Here is a 19,880-nt window from a genome sequence, read left to right as displayed (position 1 = left end):
TGCAACAGTTTTACTGTGATACTAAATAAAGTATTGAATAAAAAATTTCCAAGATTTACATCTTCAGAAGTAATTAATCCTACACTCTTTCTTAAATCTTTTCAGTGTATGTTACCAGAATCTTGGTCAGTTCACAGTAGTAAGTCATAGGACAAGCGATGCAGCACAATGGGGTGTGCTAAAATTAGAAGATGTTACAACTTATCATGATTTATAAACTGCTTTCAAAGCTAAATGCTTGAGTGAAGATACAGAAAAGAAATTATGAGTACAATCTTTTGCTTCAAAATTGTATAATAGTAGTTTCTGGAATGCATAGAATGGCACATTAACAAGGCAAAGTATTTAGATGATCCAGTAAGAGAAGAACACTTAAACATTAGTCAGTTATCATGGAGAGTAAGAGACAAGCAAGTAAGAACGGATTGGACAAAAGTTAACATTTTATTATAATACTTAGGAGATGTAGATGTAGTGAAGAGACAGTCAGAGAGATGGCAAGCAGATAACTTTACCAACTACACTAACCAACATAACAATAATGAGGATCCCTTGTATCTAGCGAAGACCCTACAAATGCAGGATGCAGGGGACACAACAGTCAGGATCATATTTGGTCCTGAAATAGATACAGAAAGGGAAATAAGAAAAGAAAGTATTAGAATAGTATGTTCAACAATAATATGAACTTGGGGAGGAAAAAATAATACACTTCTGAAGCAATGCAAAATGAGCCACAAGAAACTGCCTCAAGTTTGGTTAGATGTGGCCATGACAATAAATTAATAGAATTATGAAATGAGAATATACAACCAATAAAAGTACACACAAAACCAAAACTGAAAGGTGTACTGGGAAATGTAAAAGTATGAATAACTTTAGATTGTGGGAGTGATGTTTTGGTAACAGTTCATTATTTCTTGGAATGAAATAACTTATTGGATGTATTCCCTAGACTACCAGTAACACGAGTAAAGATAACACAGATAATGGGTAATGTAGTGGACTGTTAAGGCAGCCAGTCCACAGTGAAGTAGCCGAAAGGGCACGCGTCAACTCACGCCGTCTGGCGTTAAGTCTGGAACAGGATACGTGATTAATGTGATAAAGAAAAGAACGTAGCTACTAGAACACTTAACTCTTATATCGTCCTTTGGTATACAGCATTCTTGATGATACAAGTGAGACTATCTTGAGATACATGCAATGGTACAAATGGCGCCTTGCTAGGTCGTAGCCATTAACTTAGCTGAAGGCTATTCTAACTGTCTCTCGGCAAATGAGAGAAAGGCTTCGTCAGTGTATTCGCTAGCAACGTCGTCGTACAACTGGGGCGAGTGCTAGTCAGTCTCTCTAGACCTGCCATGTGGTGGCGCTCGGTCTGCGATCACACAGTGGCGACACGCGGGTCCGACATGTACTAATGGACCGCGGCCGATTTAAAGCTACCACCTAGCAAGTGTGGTGTCTGGCGGTGACACCACAGGTAATCCAGTACATGTCAAGTTATAATGATATAACATTTCAGCAACTAATGTTCACTGTTGCAATTTAAAATGTACTTGTACCCATAATCCTAGACACAGATGGGCTTTTGGACCAGAAGGTATCACTAAATTACCATAAAGGAACAGCAACATTTCCATATGGACAAGAAGAAATAGTTACAATATACTTTGAACAAATAACTACATGTATATTAACTCTTATGATGGAAGCTGTACTAGGCCAGAATTCCAAACACTAATTATGCAATTATGATTGACTGGTAGACAAAAATGATATAATCAATAACGTAAATAAGTCAGAAAACCTTAATAAAAATGAAAAAGAAGATATCATTACTTTGTTATACAAACACATAAATATCTTTTCTATGAGACCAGGAATTATTAAAGACTTTGTTTGTACTTTAAAGACTATACCTCACAGCCCATTCTACATACACTATATGATCAAAAGTGACCAGACATCTGGCTGAAAACGACTTACAAGTTTGTGGTGCCCTCCATTGTAATGCTGGAATTCAATATGGTGTTGGCCCACCCTTAGCCTTAATGATGGCTTCCACCCTCGCAGGAATCCATTCAATCAGGTGCTGGAAGGTTTCTTGGGGAATGGCAGCCCATTCTTCAGGAAGTGCTGCGCTGAGGAGAGGTATCGATGTCGGTCGGTGAGGCTTGTCATGAAGTCGGCATTCCAAAATATCCCAGAGTTGTTCTATAGGATTCAGGTCAGGACTCTATGCAGGCCAGTCCATTACAGGGATGTTACTGTCATGTAACTACTTCGCCTAGGCTGTGCATTATGAACAGGCACTCGATTGTATTGAAAGATGCAATCGCCATCTCCGAATTGCTCTTCAACAGTGGGAAGCAAGAACGTGCTTAAAACATCAATGTAGGCCTGTGCTGTGATAGTGCCACACAAAACAACAAGGGTTGCAAGCCCCCTCCATGAAAAACATTACCACACCATAACCCCACCGACTCCGAATTTTACTATTGGCACTACACACGCTGGCAGATGATGTTCACTGGGCATTCGCTTTACCCACACCCTGCCATCGGATCGCCACATTGTGTACCGTGATTCGTCACTCCACACAACGTTTTTCCACTGTCGAATTGTCCAATGTTTAAGCACCTTACACGAAGCGAGGCATCGTTTCCATTTACCAGCGTGATGTGTGGCTTATGAGCAAATGCTCGACCATGAAATCCAAGTTTTTTCACCTCCCCCCTAACTGTCATAGTACTTGCAGTGGATCCTGATACATTTTGGAATTCCTGTGTGATGGTCTGGATTGATGTCTGCCTATTACACGTTAAGACCCTCTTCAACTGTCCGCGGTCTCTGTCAGCCAACAGACGAGATCGGCCTGTACTCTTTTGTGCTGTACGTGTCCCTTCACGTTTCCATTTCACTATCACGTCAGAAACAGTGGACCTAGGGATGTTTAAGAGTGTGGAAATCTCGCGTACGGATGCGTGACACAAGTGACACCTAATCACCTGAACACGTTCAAAGTCCGTGAGTTCTGCGGAGTGTCCCATTCTGCTTTCTCATGATGTTTAATGACTATTGAGGTCGCTGATATGGAGTACCGGACAGTAGGTGGCAGCACAATGCACCTAATATGAAAAACGTAGGTTTTTGGGGGTGTTGGATACTTTTGATCACACAGTGTAAGACCATACTCTACACTGGTATCTACAAAGCTATTGGTAAAGTAGAACAATCCTTTAGAAGTTCTTAAAAAAATCAAGACACAACCATGCAATTGGTATCAAATGTATGTACTGTTAAAACAATGCAGCTAGAAAGTAATAGGTCACCTATAGTAGAAGAAATGTTAACAAAGTTTGCAGAGGCAAAGTACATAAGTACAAGGCATTACTGGCATTTGCACTGTATAATAATAAAAAAAAATGCACAATATTTTTACATGAAGGACTATCATATCAATTTCAAGTCCCGGTCTTTGGTCTACATCTTTTCATATCAGTATTCATAAGAGTGTTGGAAAAGTCAATAGGTAATGAATAAAGGGCTAGTATGTTCTTGAGTGATATACACTCCTGGAAATGGAAAAAAGAACACATTGACACCGGTGTGTCAGACCCACCATACTTGCTCCGGACACTGCGAGAGGGCTGTACAAGCAATGATCACACGCACGGCACAGCGGACACACCAGGAACCGCGGTGTTGGCCGTCGAATGGCGCTAGCTGCGCAGCATTTGTGCGCCGCCGCCGTCAGTGTCAGCCAGTTTGCCGTGGCATACGGAGCTCCATCGCAGTCTTTAACACTGGTAGCATGCCGCGACAGCGTGGACGTGAACCGTATGTGCAGTTGACGGACTTTGAGCGAGGACGTATAGTGGGCATGCGGGAGGCCGGGTGGACGTACCGCCGAATTGCTCAACACGTGGGGCGTGAGGTCTCCACAGTACATCGATGTTGTCGCCAGTGGTCGGCGGAAGGTGCACGTGCCCGTCGACCTGGGACCGGACCGCAGCGACGCACGGATGCACGCCAAGACCGTAGGATCCTACGCAGTGCCGTAGGGGACCGCACCGCCACTTCCCAGCAAATTAGGGACACTGTTGCTCCTGGGGTATCGGCGAGGACCATTCGCAACCGTCTCCATGAAGCTCGGCTACGGTCCCGCACACCGTTAGGCCGTCTTCCGCTCACGCCCCAACATCGTGCAGCCCGCCTCCAGTGGTGTCGCGACAGGCGTGAATGGAGGGACGAATGGAGACGTGTCGTCTTCAGCGATGAGAGTCGCTTCTGCCTTGGTGCCAATGATGGTCGTATGCGTGTTTGGCGCCGTGAGGTGAGCGCCACAATCAGGACTGCATACGACCGAGGCACACAGGGCCAACACCCGGCATCATGGTGTGGGGAGCGATCTCCTACACTGGCCGTACACCACTGGTGATCGTCGAGGGGACACTGAATAGTGCACGGTACATCCAAACCGTCATCGAACCCATCGTTCTACCATTCCTAGACCGGCAAGGGAACTTGCTGTTCCAACAGGACAATGCACGTCCGCATGTATCCCGTGCCACCCAACGTGCTCTAGAAGGTGTAAGTCAACTACCCTGGCCAGCAAGATCTCCGGATCTGTCCCCCATTGAGCATGTTTGGGACTGGATGAAGCGTCGTCTCACGCGGTCTGCACGTCCAGCACGAACGCTGGTCCAACTGAGGCGCCAGGTGGAAATGGCATGGCAAGCCGTTCCACAGGACTAGATCCAGCATCTCTACGATCGTCTCCATGGGAGAATAGCAGCCTGCATTGCTGCGAAAGGTGGATATACACTGTACTAGTGCCGACATTGTGCATGCTCTGTTGCCTGTGTCTATGTGCCTGTGGTTCTGTCAGTGTGATCATGTGATGTATCTGACCCCAGGAATGTGTCAATAAAGTTTCCCCTTCCTGGGACAATGAATTCACGGTGTTCTTATTTCAATTTCCAGGAGTGTAGTAGTGGTATTCAGAAAATGGAAGGAAGACTTTGGCTGAATTTTTCCTTAGATTAAGATCCGAAGGTGTTCCAATAATGCGGTTTAAATCACAATTCAGAAGAAATTAAGTTAAGCTGTTGGAACAAATTACAGATACATTAGGAATTAGGCCTGATCCACACAGACCAGATGCAATTAAACTCTGTCCAGAATTTTCTAATAATAAAAACTTCAGTCTTATTGAGGAATGCAGTGCATAATGCACCTAATTTAATGAAATTACTGAAACAAAACACAACATGGAACTGGAATATACATTGCAAAGAGGACTGCAACCATATAAAAGAAACTTCAACAAACTTGCCACTACTAGGTGATCCAAGTTTTGCTCTATCTATCCATCTAGCAGTGTATGCATCAGTCTTACAGTTTCGTATGTCACTTATTTCAGCAACGTGATACATACAATACAACAGAACACAGACCAATACGTTTTGCTAGTAGAGTGCTAGCACAACATGAACAGGATTACACTATAACAGAACAAAAATCCATATCTGTAGCATGGGTGTTGAGGAAATTGAAGTGCCTATTACGAGGAAATGAAAAAAAATAATAATAATGCACAGTGATCAGAGAGCATTAACGTTTCTGCTAAAAACTAACTATTCAGTATAGTAGACTTACAAGATGTGCTCTTTTTCTACATGAGTTTATATTTTCTATTACACACATATCTGTACAAGATAACATAGTGCTGTATACACTGTCTAGACTACCTGTGGACCTTCAGTCAAACCAGGATGTGAAGGAAAGAGGAAACTTTATTTTTTCAAAGGTACTAAATACAAGAAAGACATCAGAATTTCTGGTTGCAATTTAGAAAAAGAACAAAGACAAGATGCACATTTCAGATTCATTTTGTTAACTTACAACAAAACAATACAAAGATTAGTGACCAGTGGAAACTGTACAAAGGGATCTTATTCCACAGTAAGAACAATGCAGAGAAGTGGTAACTGTGTATATCAGGATACAGTATAAAATTAGTAAGTAGGCATGAACATACAGGTTATGCACTTTTTTGTCCAAAATATGTATCTTGCATAGGAATAAGTATTATTACTTTAATCAAACAATCGAAAATCCAGGATGGAATATAATAATATTATGTAAAGGAAAATTGCCACGCACCATACAGCGGAGATGCTGAATCACAAACAGGCACAACAAAAAGACTGTCACAAACAGAGTTTTCGGCCCATAGGGCCTTCATCAAAAATAGATCACACACAAGCACACACACACACACACACACACACACACACACACACACACACACACACACAATGGCAGTCTCAGGCAACTGTAGCCACACTGTGAGCAGCACCGTGTTTGCAGCTTAGCTTGTAGAATACATGACTGTCTTCACAGATAGCACTGTCTTTGGTGGGATAGGTGATGTTTGTGACCAGACTGGAATAGGTGGCGGTGGGAGATTGTATGAGACAGTTCTTGCATCTAGGACTATTACAGTAGTATGAACCATGAGTTAAGTCGTGGGAGCAGCGGTTGTGTAGGGATGGAAGAGTATATTGTGTAGGTTTGTGGACACCAGAATAACAATGTGCAAGGGGGGGGGGTTAGGATAGTGGGCAGGACATTTCTCATTTCAGGGCATGACGAGAGGCAGCTGAAACCCTGACAGAGAATATAATTTAGTTGCTCCACTCCTGGGTGGTACAGAATTATGAGGGGAATACTCCTCTCTGGCTGGACAGTGGGACTTTGAGAGACTGGAAAGATAAGGCACAGGAGATTTATTTTTGTACATGTTTGGGAGGATAATTAAGGTGTGTGATGGCTTCAGTGAGACCTTCATTATATTTCGAGAGGGACCACACGTCACTGCAGATGCAATGACCATGGGAGGCTATGCTCGATGGAAGAGACTTCATTGTATGGAATGGGTGGCAACTGTCAAAGTGGAGGTATTGCTCTGGTTAGTAACTTTGATATGAATGGAGGTACTGATGTAGCCATCTTTGAGGTGGAGGCCAACATCAAGGAAGGTGACTTGTTAGGCTGATTAGCACCAGGTGAAACGAATGTGGGAGAAGGTGTTGAGGTTCTGGAGAAATGTGTGTAGCATGTCCTTACTCTCGATTCAGATCACAAAGATGTCATCAGTGAATCTGAACCAGGTGAGGGATTTGGGATTCTGGGTGAACAGGAAGAATTCCTCTTGATGGCACATGATTAGGTTGACATAGGATGGTGCCATGTGAGTGCCCATATCCATACCTTGGATTTGTTTGCAGGTAATGCCTTCAAAGGAGAAGTAATTGTGGGTGAGGATTTAGTTAGTCATAGTGACTATGAAGTAGGTTGTTGGTTTGGAATCTGTCAGGCATTGTGAAAGGTAGTATTCAACAGCAGCAAGGCCATGGGCATTAGAGATGTTACTGTAAAAGGAGGTGGCATCAGTAGTAGTGAGCAGTGCACCATGTGGTAAACGGAACAGAACTGTGGAGAGTCGGTGGATGAAATGGTTGGTATCTTTTATATAGGAGGTTAGGTTCTGGGTAATAGGTTGAAGGTGTTGGTCTACAAGAGCAGAGCTTCTCTCAGTGGAGGCGCAGTAATCGGCACAATGGGGCATCATGGGTGGTTGGATTTATGGGCTTTAGGAAGGTGGTAGGGGTGAGCAGAGAGATGGAATCTGGGGGGAGGTTCTGGGATGGGCCTAAGGATTTGAGGATTGACTGGAGATCCTGCTGGATTTCTGCAGTGGAGTCACTGTGGCAAGGTTTGTAGGTGGATGTATCTGACAGCTGGCGGAGTCCTTCTGCCAGGTAATCCTTATGGTTAAAAACAACAGTGGTAGAGCCTTGTCTGCAGGTAGCATTTTAAGGTCGTGATCAGTTTTAGATGGTGAACTGCAGTTCATTCTGCAGATGCATGTTGAGGGATTTGGGGAATAGTGGTGAGGCAAAGTTCGATGTTAATAAATTCTGGAAATTTAACAGGGGATGATTTGGGGGCAGTGGGAGTGGACCACAATTGGATGGAGGAGTGCACTGAGTTAGGCAGAGTTTAACATTGGTCTTTGGTTGAGTCTGATTGGTATAGTTGGTGGTTGAAAAGTGTTTCCACTGTATAGACCAGTAGAAGGAGAGAAGGTTGTAACAAATCCTGCATGACTGAATTTGGCAGTGGGGCAAAAGGTGAGGCCTATGGAAAGAACTGATATTTCTGGGGGCTAAGGCTTCTGGAGGAAAGATTCATGACCAGTGTTTCGTGTCTGTTTAGGTTCTGGATTCTGTGTGGAGGTGGGAGGGAGTTTCGGAGGGTGGGGTATATGTGTTAGATCTGCAAGACAGGGTTTGTCAGCTATAAGTGGAGATGGAGGAAGTTTGGAGATTATTGTGGAGGTGGTGGACAGTGTTACACCAAGGCAAGAGTAGGGATTGAGCAGGATGGAGAGCTTTTTGAGGTGGCGATGTGCATGTTGCTCTAGTTCCTAGAGGGCAAGAGTTTCAATGTGTGTTATGGGTTCCAGGAATTTTGGATTGCATAGCAGGAGAATTTTGCGGGTAAAATGAGTGAGCAACAGCACCAGTGGATGATGGGAATGGTGACTGGGTGGGTGTAAGAAGGAGGCTGGGGCAGAGAGGGGGAGGGACAGTAGGGTAGGGGGTGGGGGACAATGCAGTGATGCTGCAGAGCATACACAGACAAGGTGGAGAGAGGGTGGGGCAGCTATGTGCAGTTAGGAGATTAGACGAAGTTAGAAGAAAAGGAGAGAGATGTAAAAAGACTGTGTGTGATGATGGAATGAGGACTGTATAGTGCTGGAGTGGGAACAGGGAGGCTGGATGGGTGAGGACAATGACTAACGAAGGTTGAGGCCAGTAGGCTTATGTGAACATAGTATATATTGTAGTGAAAGTTCACACATGTGCAATTCAGAAAACCTGGTGTTGGTAGGAAGGATCTACATGGCACAAGCTGTGAAGCAGTCACTGAAATGAAAGATGTCATGTTTGTCAGTGTGCTCAGCAACTGGCTGGTCCACTTGTTTCTTGGCTGTACTTTCTTGGTGGCCATTCATGTAGATAGGCAGCTTGTTGGTTGTCAAGCCCACATAGACTGCAGCACAGTGATTGCAGCTTAGCTTGTAGATCACATGACTGGTTTCACAGGTAGCCCTGACTCTGAGGGGATAGGTGATGTTTGTGGCCAGACAGGAGTAGGTGGTGGTGGGAGATGTATGGGACATATCTTGCATCTACGTCTATTACAGGGGTAGGAGCCATGAGGTAAGGGGCTGGGAGCAGGGTTTGGTGGGGATGGACAAGTTATTGTGTAGGTTTGGTGGATGGCGGAATACCACTGTGGGAGGGGTGGGAAGAAGAGTGAGCAGGACATTTCCAATTTCAGGGCATGATGAGAGGTAGTTGAAAAACTGATGGAGAATGTAATTCAGTTGCTCCAGTCCTGGGTGGTACTGAGTTGCGAGGGGAATACTCCTCTGTGGCCAGATGGTGGGACTTTGGGAGGTGGTTGGAGACTGGCAAGATAAGACACGGAAGATATGTTTCTGTACAAGGCTGGAAATATAAGTTGTCAAGTAAACTGATTATTAAAATCTTGAGAGATCTGTCAAAAAGTTGAAGAATTTCTAGCATGGGAAAAAGTAAATCATACACTGAAGAACCAAAGAAACTGGTATACCTGCCTAATATTGCGTAGAACTCCGTGAGCATGCAAAAGTGCCAAAACATGATGGGGTATCAACTCAACTAATATCTGAATTAGTCTGGAGGGAACTGACACCTTCAGTCCTGCAGGGCTGTCCATAAATCCATAAGAGATTGAGGGGTGGAGATCTCTTCTGAACAGCATGTTCCAAGGCATTACAGATATGCTCAATAATGGCCATTTCTGGCGAGTTTTGTGGTAATCGGAAGTGTTTAAACTCAGAAGAGCATTCCTGGAGCCACTCTGTAGCAATTCTGGATGTGTGAGGTGTTGCATTGTCCTGCTGGAACTGCCCAAGTCTGTCGGAATGTATAATGGACATGAATGGATGCAGGATATCAGATAGGATGCTTATGTGCTTGTCACCTTTCAGAATCATATCTAGACATATCAGGGCTCCCATATCACTCCAGCTGAACACGCCCCACAGCATTACAGAGCCTCCAGCAGCTTAAACAGTCCCATGATGACATGCAGGGTCCATGGATTAATTAGGTTTCTCTATACCCATACATGTCCTTTCGTTCAAAACAAGCTGAAATGAGACTTGACAGACCAGGCAACATTTTCCAGTCATCAACTGTCCAATGTTGGCGTTAACAGGCACAGGCGAGGCATAAAGCTTTGTGTTATGCAGTCACCAAGGGCACACAAGTGGACCTTCGGCTCTGAAAGCCCATATCGATTATGTTTCGTTGAATGGTTCATACACTGACACTTGTTGATGGCCCATCATTGAAATCTGAAGCAATTTGTGGAAGGGTTGCACATCCATGATGTTGAACGATTCTCTTCAGTTGTCATTGGTCCCGTTCTGGCAGGATCTTTTTCTGGCCTCTGCAGTGTCAGAGATTTGATGTTTTACTGGATTCCTGATATTCACGGTACACTCATGAAATGCTCGTATGGGAAAATCCCCTCTTCATCACTACCTCAGAGATGCTGTGTCCCATCGCTGATCCATCTACTATAATGCCACATTGAAACTCACTTAAATCTTGATAACCTGCCATTGCAGCAACAGTAACCAATCTGATAACTGCGCCAGCCACTTTTTGTCTTATATAGGTGTTGCTGATTACAGTGCCATATTCTGTCTCTTTACAAATCTCTGTACTTGAATAGGCATTCCTTTACCACTTTTTTGTGCTTTAGTGTGTTTTAATTTCTAAATAGTATCCACATATAATGCCCCTCAAGAGTTATGTGCGACCTAGGCAAGTTATGCAAAACCTATGGTGTGAACAGACATTCTAGTTGGACAGAACTAGTAGGAGAATTAGAAACAGTATTGAATGAGCTACCGACTTTGTCACAAAAGTCTCTGTAGTGGAAATAATGGGAGGGCAAATATGAGAAGAACAAATTCTGGGATGGGTTGAATAGCCAGAAGAGACTGCTAATATTCAACAAGTATCATAATTATAATAATATTAAGGAACTGCCATCAAGGAAGGCAGAGAAAAAGAAGAAGAAATGGGAGTTACCTCAGTACAATACAAGACAGGAGATTTAATTTTAGACAAAAACCATAAGAAAAGCATTAAAAGTGACAAAGCTACAAGCAAAATCTATGCATTATATGAGGGATCATTTTTGGCACTTAAGATGCCACACCCAAAAGCAGTAGCATAAACTGACACAGGGCTGGGCAGAGAGAAAGGCATGTGTAACATTCAAGATCTAAGACCATTATTAACTGAATGAGGAACTAATAAGTAATAGAAATCACATCCTTCATAATTCTTGGTCTAAGAAGCAAATTGCAAGACATCTTAAATCTATTGGGCTCTTGGAGAAAGAGTTATGATTTAACTAACCAAAAAAGGGGGATTGTAATTATTTAAATATTATTCTGTATCGAAGTACAAAGAAACAATTCATCATAGTTGAGGGACAGTCTAAAGTTGCTACCACTATAGCACAGCAGTAATGAAGTATTTTATTAATTGGTACCATGGCAAAGGGGTGGAATGTAGTATATGCTTGTTTTATTGTGATCATTGATGTTTAGATTCATAAGGAATCTTAACGTGCTGTATTAGATTGGGTATTGAGCCGATCTACTTTATTTTAAAGTGTTCTAAAAGGGTTTTTTCTACCCAAATGGTGATTAGCAGGTCGTGTTTTAAGTGTGGACTAAAATAACAGCTCCAGGAAAAGAGAGACTGTCATAGTGTTGTAGGTTTTGTACCTGTTTTCATTACCTGAGGAATTCCTAAGTTTCTGTTTACTGTGTGAGGTGTCTGTTTTAATAGTACATGCTCTGGTTGAAGGAATTATTGGAGCTGTGGTGAGCAATAACACTGAATGGCCCAATGATAATGAAATCATAAATGCTATGATAACCTACTGATGGTAGGTGTAAAGAGTAAGAAACTTATCATCACGCTAAGTTTTACAGGGAACTTTTTTTTCTTTCCTTTCCTGATCACACCAGGTGAGGGTTTCTATATTTTCTATGCGAAGGTAGCTGTAGTTGAAACAAGTTTTGTAGGGAAAGTCACTATATCTTTTTGGAATGTGAGAATGGAATGGGCATAGGTTATATAATTTATTTTAGGGGAGGGTTAGGTGTACTTAGTTGTTTAATAGAAATCATTCACATTCTACAGAAAGGAGCAATTATATCTGAACCCTTTGAATAATCAGGTGTATGAGCTTAGCACCATTGTCTTAAGTTTCCATTTCTTCTGTTTCTCTTCTTTAAATCAACTGCACTACACTTTCCATTGGAATTCCATAGTAGGGGTTAGGGACCACTTTTTGGGGCCTGGGTGTGGTGAAGCTGGAGGCGTTCATTCTATCACCAGTCTCTGCCCCACCAACGAAGACCCCTCCAAGGAGAGTAGTCTAGGGTCAGGGTGGGAATGGTACCAGTCATTATGGCTTCAAAAAAATGTTCAAATGTGTGTGAAATGTTATGGGACTTAACTGCTTAGGTCATCAGTCCCTAAGCTTACACGTTGTTTAACCCAAATTATCCTAAGGACAAACACACACACCCATGCCCGAGGGAGGACTCGAACAACCTCTGCCGGGACAAGCCTCACAGTCCATGACTGCAGCGCCTTAGACCGCTCTATCTTCTGGCTTCCTTAGGCCCTTACAATCCTAGTTCTTTCTTGTCTTTTCCTTTTTCCCCTACCGGGACAAAAATTCTGTCCTGCCTCTGTCCATATGCAATAGCCCCAGCACTCAAACCCTTTCTGATGTTCGTTCTACACAACTTGTTATAACAAGACTCTCTAAGACAGTGCAGCCCTAGAAGGTTTCCAGCCTTAGCAGCGTAACTTTTAATCGATATCTACATTGTGTATGAGTTGGTACCATAAAAAGATTGGCAAGATATATATTGATTTATTGTACTAGTTTTCAATGCAAACATTTTGTGATTGGTGACGAACACCTTAACAACCATTCTAAACCTCCCAAAGATGAATTCGAACAGAGTTTTATCAAACATTATATGGAATTGCCACATTTCGTGGGACAAACTAGCCGGGCGGTAAGTGAGAGGGTAGGAGATTTTCCGCTGTTTTATTGCTAAGAACTTCAAAAAATTGGAACTATTTAATTAATAGGAAAATATCATTCTAGCTTGAAGTATAAATAAACAAGCGTATATAGTTGTGTGTTTTGGAGAACTTGAGTAGAAAGGTAATTTCAGTGGTTAGAACTATCTTTCTTTTGTATGAAGGTGTTTATCACACAGGGCGTTTTGTGGTGGTTGTTCTATTTATTTGCCTGAGGTATTCCTTATGGACTTCGTGCAGTGATGAGAAATGTAGCATTGCTATTGGCGTCATCACAAATGCTGTAAAGAAACTGTTGCACTGTATCAGCTCCAGTTAACGACTCGAAAATAATATATTGCAATAACGTCAATGTATAGTGAATCTTTTTATAGCAGCATTTTCTTTAGGTGGTTGAACGTCAGAGTCTGAACTGAAAGAGAGCCTAACATAAAGAAAAATGCTAATGACTAATCTCTTGTTTGATGTGCAATACACTCGATGTATAATAAATTCCGAGTGTAACACCAAGTTGTCGGAACACTGATTTAGCAGCCACTGGTGCAGCGTTTGTGAAGTTCGACGAGTACTTTAGAGCAGATGTACAGTTTATCAGTAACACACATGTTGACTGACCTCTCGCGCGTGGCATAGAAGTTGCATGTCGAACATCCAGTTTTCAGTGACATCACCCACCACCAAATAATATCATTCGGTGCTCCCAGGTGGCTGTATTTCGAAACACCAGCATTATGTCGTAGTTATCGTGGAATAATTTCTGTTGTACTCTGTTCAATGTCAGCGTGTTTCCATTTTCTTACTGAAACAGAAGTCAAAACAGAGGTCGGCAGACACAGTGTTTGCAATCGAATGATGTATCTTACAATCTTGAAAGATTTTTGGATGAAGGAATACATACATTTAATCTGCAACAAAAAAAAAGTCATATAATAAACCTCGTGGTTTGAGTGACCCAGCGCTGTAGAAATTATGGATTTTATGCTGGAAGTGTCTCCCGAGAGTGATTGACTGCTCTGAAACTAAAAATGCCTACATCTACGAATGCCTACATTTACGATTAGAATAATGTTCTAAAATCTTGGAATAGTGGTGCGTCTGCAGATGATATTTATACGACAGGTTTCGGTCTGTTTGCCATAGCAGATAGAATTTTCGTCTTCGAGTGTAAGTGTATTTGTAGCCCCCAATTTTATTTTCTGTGCGAAATCAATTCTCGTAACCAACATGTACGTTTTCTTTCCTTTGTATTTACTACATTAACACCCGACGCCGCACTGAACATTGTGCAATTACGTGCACATCATGACGTCCTGTGTGAACGGTAGCTCACGGTTCCACTGTAGAATGCTACGAGCTGTGCCGTCACTTTCGTTGCGTGTGTAACCCGGCTTTATGTGTACCATACTACCCCGTCTTCCGCACATCGTGGCAGTTTCAATGTACGTGTAGTACACAGTACAGGTACGCTATCTACAGCGGGTTTCGCCGCTCGGCCGTCGCTCTGTAGTAGCGCTGCGCAGACACCTACCAAGCTGAGGTCAGCAGCCTCTCTGGACTGCTATGCAAGTGAAGCGTTCTTGTCTTCCACGCCGCCGCTGACATTCATTTAGGCTACGGGCTATGATCAATCAACGCATCTTTCATGCATTGTACGTGCAGTCTCGCCAATGCAGGCCTTACCATATTCGCACCGTTTCCTGTAGAGTACAACTTTCCTCTGACCCAAATCATCTTTCACCGAGTCGAGAAGAGCCAAAGTTTTTTTATGTGGTCAGAAGAATACTTTAACTTGGTGCTTCTATTAGGTTTCTGTCTAATTTTAATGAAATGTCGCCAATACTTGGGAAGAACATCCTGAATTCCCTTTTCCTCTTTATCTCGTGTCTGGACAAGTTTATTCCTCGCTATAGCTACATCTACATCTATTTTACACATCCATACTCCGCAACCCACTGCGAACTGCATGGCAACTAGTATTTCCTAATGTTTCAGTTATCAGGGCTTGTTCGCGCTCCATTCAGATACAGGACATGAGAGGAACAATTGCTTAAATATCTCTGTGAGCGCTGTAAGTAATCTAATCTTGTCCTCACGATCGTTATGGGAGCGATACGTATGGTTGTAGTATATTCCTAGAGTCATCGTTTAAAGTCGTTTCTTGAAACTTTATAAGTAGGCTTTCTTGGGACAATTGGCATGTATCTGCTAAGTGACTGCCAGTCCAATTTCTGCACCATCTCTGTGACAGTCTCCTACGGGTCAAACTAACCTGTGACCATTCATGCTGGCCTTCTCTGTATACATTCAGTAAATGCTGTTCGTCCTACTTGTGTGGGCCCAACGCACTTGAACAATATTGTAGTATAGATATGCAATCTCCTTTGTAGATGATCGTATTTCCGCATTTTTCTACCGACAAACAGAAATCTGCCACCTACGACTGTGCAAATCTCTCGACAGGAATCTCTGTTCTGTTGAGTATCCCAACAAACACAAAGTGTGGCGGGTGCTCCAGCGGTCGAAAGGCGCTCATACTGATGACAGCTAGGCGTCTTCAAGTAGAGACTGGTATGTGTGTGTTCATCGTTATCGAAATTCCTTAAAGACTCGTCTACTTTTTGTCTGACTAAAAGTCTAGGAATGGTAAACTGCCACCTTTTTCATGTCTGTCGTGAAGTGGACCTATGCGCTGCACCACCACTCGCGTTTTTGGTGTAAACATATCGTTACGCACTGTAGCCATAAAAATTCGTTACGAGATACGGAGTAAACATCATCAGCATAGCACTATTTCGTGGAATACTCATTACGCTGATGCATAACTGTGTCACAACATGAAAGAATGTATTAACCCACACTTGGAGACCATCTGAGAAACTACGATCACATCGCAACAAGAGATGAAGATACACGACTGTTGCGCAGTAGGAGATACAAACATATACTTCTAAAATTACGAACTGCAAAGAAAAAAAGGTGTTAAAAAAGAGCCCTTTGGTCATTAGATGACGGCGAAAAATATAACCAGATGCGCAAGCTACTGTATTAAGACTGAGCACTGAGGTGACTTCGCTGTACACAGGTGGACAAACAGATGCCAAAGTAACCTCTCTTTCAATAAGTGGACGAGTCGCGGCAGAGGGGCAGTTTCAGAGAATCGGAAGGGTTTGGCTGCCATTACCCTGGGTGATTAGTTCAGCATCTTTTTTCCTCCATCTCGATCTGTTACATAGGCGTCTGTTTTGACCGCAACGGCCTCTTAGTACATCGACAAGACACACACATTCCATGGAAACACCTTCATGATTACCCCGCAATTCACAATTAGTTTTTGGCAGATGATTCGTGGAACAATTTTTTAACTGTTTGAAGGGTTATCGGGTGTCCAGCCGGATACGATCGCCGAATACCCACGAATGCTGATGGAATGCATCACCTGATGATGGCGGAACGTTTATTTGCCGATGCATCAGTACCATGGCGGAACGGTTATTCACCGAAATATCGTGGGCATTCAACGATCGTATCCGGCTGAACACCGAGAACCGTTCAAACAGCATATACGCCGGTAAAGCCTCGGATCACATATTACTTTTAAACTATTTCTCGATCATTCCACTCTAGAATAGCGTGTTGGAAAAAATGAAGACTTAAATCTTCATGAGATCTCCGATTTCTCTTATTTAATTACTTAATTACGATGATCTTTTCTCCATATGCAGGTGGGTGCCCAAAAATATGTTCACATTGGTGATGGAAATTTCGCGAAAAGATCTCGTCGTAACGAAACATGCCTTTGTTTCAATGATTGCTGCCGTCCGGAGTGGCCGTGCAGTTCTAGGCGCTACAGTCTGGAACCGAGCGACCGCTACGGTCTCAGGTTCAAATCCTGCCTCGGGCATGGATGTGTGTGATGTCCTTAGGTTCGTTAGGTTTAACTAGTTCTAAGTTCTAGGTGACTGATGACCTCAGAAGTTAAGTCGCATAATGCTCAGAGCCATTTTTTTGATTGCTATCTCAACTCGGTTATCATATCCGTGACATTATTTCCACCATTTCGCAATAATACAAAATGAACTGCGGTTTTCTGAGGTTTTTAGATGTCCTCCGCAAATCCTATCTGGTAAAGGTTCTATACTAAGCTGCAGTTCTCAAGAAAGAGGCGCATAATCATAATGTACGCTGTGTTCTGTCAATAAAATGCAATCTTTGGTTCGCCTCCCCTACACCATTTTCTGTGTGATAGTTTCAGTTCAGCTTGTTCGGAATTGCAATCCTTAGGTATTTAATTGGATTTAGAGATTTTAATTTTGTTTTATTTATCGTTTAATCAAAACTTAACGAATGTTTCTTAGTTCTCATGTGCAGAAGCTCACACTTTTTGTTTTTAGGGTAAATTTACACTTTTCGCAACATGCAGTTATCTTGTCTAAATAATTTTGCAATTTGTTTTGATTTTCTGATGGCTTTGATAGACGGTAACAGACAGTATCATTTGCAGATAATGTACGTAGGTTGCTGAGATTGGTTCCTAAATCATTTACGTAGAATAAGAACAGCAGAGGGCCTATAACATTTTCTTGGGGAACCCCAGATATCACTTCAGTTTCTCTGGATGACTTCCTATCAGTTACCACGCACTGTGACCTTTCTGACGGGAAATCAATAATCCAGTCGTAAAGTAACACGATGCTCCATAAGTAAGTAATTTGTTTAGAAGTCCCTTGTGAAAAACAGTGCCAAAAGCCTTCTGGAAATCATTATCTTGTGTGAATAAAGAACCAGCTGTATTTCACAAGAACGATATTTTCTGAATCCGTGTGTGTAATGTTTTAGTAGACTGTTTTCTGTGAGGCATTAAAGAATGTTGAAACACAATGTATATTACAGCACCAGTCTACAAATCGATGTCAGTGATAAGGGTCTATAGTTTAACGGATTACTTCTATTTACTTTCTTGCGTACTAGTGTGACCTGCGCAACGTCTCAGTCTAATTGCTACACCACGAAGATGACGTGCTACAGACGCGAAATTTAACCGACAGGAAGAAGATGCTGTGATATGCAAATGATTAGCTTTCCAGAGCATTCACACAAGGTTGGCGCCGGTGGCGACACCTACAACGTGCTGACATGAGGAAAGTTTCCAACTGATTCCTCATACACAAACAGCAGTTGACCAGCGTTGCCTGGTGACACGTTGTTGTGATGCCTCGTGTAAGGAGGAGAAATGCCTACCATCACGTTTCCGACTTTGCTAAAGGTCGGATTGTAGCCTATCGCGATTGCGGTTTATCGTATCGCGACATTGCTGCTCGCGTTGGTCGAGATCCAATGACTGTTAGCAGAATATGGAATCGGTGGGTTCAGGAGGGTAATACGGAACGCCGTGCTGGATCCCAGCGGCCTCGTATCACTAGCAGTCGAGATGACAGGCATCTTATCGCCATGGCTGTAACGGATCGTGCAGCCACGTCTCGATCGCCGAGTCAACAGATGGGGTCGCTTGCAAGACAACCACCATCTGCACGAACTGTTCGACGATGTTTGCAGCAACATGGACTATCAGCTCGGAGACCATGGCTGCGGTTACCCTTGACGCTGCATGAGAGACAGGAGCGCCTGCGATGGTGTACTCAACGACGAACGGGGGTGCACGAATGGCAAAACGTCATTTTTTCCGATGAATTCAGGTTCTGTTTACAGAATCATGCATCCGTGTTTGGCGACATAGCGGTGAACGCACATTGGAAACGTGTATGCGTCATCGCCATACTGGCGTATCACCCGGCGTATGGTATGGGGCGCCGCGCGGGATTAGCTGCAGTCATGAACTGTGCGGCTGGTCCCGGCGGAGGTTCGAGTCCTCCCTCGGGCATTGGTGTGTGTGTTTGTCCTTAGGATAATTTAGGTTAAGTAGAGTGTAATCTTATGGACTGATAACCTTAGCAGTTAAGTCCCATAAGATTTCACGTACACATATGAACATTTTTGATGGTATGGGGTGCCATTAGTTACACTTCTCGGTCACCTCTTGTTAGCATTGACGGCACTTTGAACAGTTGACGTTACATTTCAGATGTGTTACGACCCATGGCTCTATCCTTCATTCGATCCTTGCGAGACCATATATTTCTGCAGGATAATGCACGATAGCATTGCACTGGCCAGCACATTCTCCAGATCTGGTCATTGGTGGCCGAGCAACTGGCTCGTCACAATACACCAGTCACTACTCTTGATGAACTGTGGTATCGTGTTTGCATGGGCAGCTGTACCTGTAAACGCCATCCAAACTCTGTTTGACTCAATGCCCAGGCGTATCAAGGCCGTTATTACGGCCAGAGGTTGTTGTTCTGGGTACTGATTTCTCAGGATCTATGCAGCCAAACTGCGTGAAAATGTAATCACATGGCAGTTCTGGTATAATATATTTGTCCAATGAATAACCGTTTATTATCTGCATTTCTTCTTGGTGTAGCAATTTTGATGGCCAGTAGCGTATATTTTCAGCGTGCTGGGAGGAGTCGTCGCTCCTCTCCCTTGTTGGCAGCCTGCGAGCTTTTCGGCGGACGACGGTGGCCACAGCGAGAGGACCGA

General features: G+C 43.2%; 1 protein-coding gene across 1 annotated transcript in view; it reads right to left on the bottom strand.

The window, feature by feature from the left end:
• The window catches only part of LOC126260634 (venom allergen 5-like), a 157,219-nt gene that overhangs the window by 12,473 nt on the left and 124,866 nt on the right, over positions 1–19,880 (bottom strand). The window lies entirely within an intron of this gene.

Source organism: Schistocerca nitens, chromosome 5 (genome assembly GCF_023898315.1).
Source record: "Schistocerca nitens isolate TAMUIC-IGC-003100 chromosome 5, iqSchNite1.1, whole genome shotgun sequence".
NCBI classification, from domain to species: Eukaryota; Metazoa; Arthropoda; class Insecta; order Orthoptera; family Acrididae; genus Schistocerca; species Schistocerca nitens.
The sequence above is the reverse complement of the archived record's forward strand: the minus strand, read 5'-3'. Positions and strand labels throughout refer to the sequence as shown.